We start from the raw sequence: 2,756 nt of genomic DNA, 5'->3' as shown, positions 1-2,756 counted from the left end.
GTATTTGAAAAGTTTATCAGATCTACAGATGCACCCGCACTAAGAGAAAAATGTCGAATTCAAAGTGCATATGTGCGTCCCAAGCCTCAGGCGCGAAGGAGCCGGAGTGGAGGTCGCCGTTACGGCTCGACGTGACCGAGAAAAATCGGTTCACCCTCCCATAAAAAGTAATCACTTCAAAAATTAAAATTAACGGATAAACTAATAAAACAGTATAAACTATATCACGTACAATCGTCATGGATAATAGATACAAACACAGAGGTCATCAGAGTAAGTCAACGTTCAATCTTTACAAACGGTGCAGAATAACCACACAAATTAAAATTGGAAAACATGGGTGAATGGAATCCAGGAGCACCCCAAACCATAACAAGGCACAACTGTTGACCCTGTTTATGTTGTTACAAGCGGATCATGATCATACCCAATTGATAGTTATAACAATTGACGTAAGTGTGCGAGATATTGAAATTTTGCTCGCTGAACTTGGACCCAATTTGGTTCTGCTCCGCTTGCATCCCGTGCTCCCGTTGATAAACAATATAAAAAAACATGAACTTGCAAATTGATGACCCCGAAGTAAAAAATTGTAACTACCATACAAATCCAATTAACCCGCCGGCAACTACCGCATGTGATACCCAAACGGAAAAGTTCAATTTAATGAAGTTGAAGAGTATCAAGCAGACAGTCTCCAAGATGAACAAAGCGGGAAGTGTAAGAATTCTATGGTTTTCAAAGTAGTGCTTGCAATGAGCTCCACTCTCCAGGCCAAACAAGTAGCAAATTGCTCTTTTCTGAAGTTTAAATATACTTTGAAATTGCTGGGTGTTACAGCAGCCCCAAAAAGGTAGGCCGTAGCGGATGTGAGACTCAAATAGAGAGAAGTAAGCGAGTCTAGCGGAGAACACATTCAGCTCCCTACAAACTGATCGAATTGCGAAACAAGCGGAAGATAGTTTCTTTGTTAGGGACTCAACATGTGTAGACCACTTCAGGTTAGCATTAATGTTCAAACTCAGAAATTTCACTGACTCAACGAATTTAATATTGCTGTTATGAAGGAGCAAGGGTTGTAAAGCTCCTCTATAAGAGAAGGCCACCGTTTTATTGACGTTAAAACCCAGCAAACTAGAGTCAGACCAAGCCTTGATCATAACGAGATCGCTGGAAGCCCTAGAGTGGAGGGACACAGCATCAGAATCACTCCATGTCATGCTTGTGCCGTCAGCAAAGAGGGCAATTTTGCAATATAGCAGGAAAAGAATAGGTCCAAGTACAGAACCCTGTGGGACTCCACTGGCAATCAATTTACTCTCGGAGTCGGACTGGCCACTAATGTTAAGTTAAACCGGATGTGACTTTAATGTTAAGTGGACGACTCGTTGCCCCGAAGATATTTGCAGAAAAAGACTTTGGAATATCCAGCCCAGAACTTATACGTAAACAGTACAGACTTATTGCAACTATTATTAATGTATCTCAATCCTCCTATCTTAGTGTAAAATACCTTAATATTTTATAAGAAGACGTGTGTTCAATTCGTTTTATATGGTAATATATCCTAAATATAAAGAATGACATTATTTCTGAGTAGAAATTGGTCACAGATCAAATTTGACGAACCGGCACCGACCATTTAACGACAATAATTTTAATGGTGGTGTTTTCGATCAGTTCGGTACCGGTACGCTTGGTGTATAGATAAAAGTTTACATTTTTACACATTTCCAAAACAGCGAAATATAGTTTTACTCATAATTGCTTACAGGTTTTAATTTAAAACGATTTTTGTAAGAAGTTGTCTTGCACTAACTCGGCAATAAATCTATTAGATTTAAAAAGCGATTTCCAAGCTCTACTTGAAAGCATAAAATAGAATCGAGACAACGACTGATAAGTTTTTTACATTTTGAATTACCGATAATTAGTAAATGTAAAAAATAACTATACAGGTTGTGCGGAAATAACGACGTGTGAGTAAATTGGCATATTTTAGAAGATTATTCTTCAGACTAGAATAATAAGCCAAATTTTACACAAATATTCCAAAATTGCTTGCTACAGGCGATCACATTTCTTGAAAACTGAACTTTGAAGAAGTAATTTTTTGAAGTATTTTGTAACTCCATTTAATTGCAATTGAAAAATTAAATTATCGAATCGGAAATACTTTTCAGTAAAAAAGATCCTACTTCTTCTCGATAGGATATAAAATCTCGTTTTGAGGCAATATACGATTAAAGGCTAAATAAAATGCATCTTTAAACGTAGTTGGCAGCTGTCACTGTCTATACGTTTATACGTCTCTGACACTGACGTGATAGTAACGTCATCGTCGAGTCGGCGCAGTGTTGCGCAAATAACTTGGTGCGCCAACCCAACGCATCGGCACAGTAACTCAGTTTCATGTTTGACGATAAATGGCATGAGGGAGATTTTTTAATAACATTTCAATTATTTTTGACAACACAGGCAGCATTGCGATTGGACGATAGTTACATGATGCATCCCTTTCACCACCTTTATGAAGAGGAATAATGATCGCAGTTTTGAGACATTCGGGAAAAGCTCCCTGCACAAAGGAATTATTTATTAGGTCTGTCAAAACATCCAGAGCTGAAAGTGGGAGGGTCACGAACATTCTTATTGATAGACGCTGCTACATGAAGATTTACTTTTTATGCTGTGCATCACCTGTAGCAGCTCAACACGATCTACAGGACTTAAGAAGAAACTATCAGCGATTTTCT

This window comes from Dendroctonus ponderosae, unplaced genomic scaffold (genome assembly GCF_020466585.1).
Source record: "Dendroctonus ponderosae isolate FM_Combo_2020 unplaced genomic scaffold, Dpon_F_20191213v2 Dpon_F_20191213_1, whole genome shotgun sequence".
NCBI classification, from domain to species: domain Eukaryota; kingdom Metazoa; phylum Arthropoda; class Insecta; order Coleoptera; family Curculionidae; genus Dendroctonus; species Dendroctonus ponderosae.
This window is presented reverse-complemented; position numbering follows the sequence as displayed.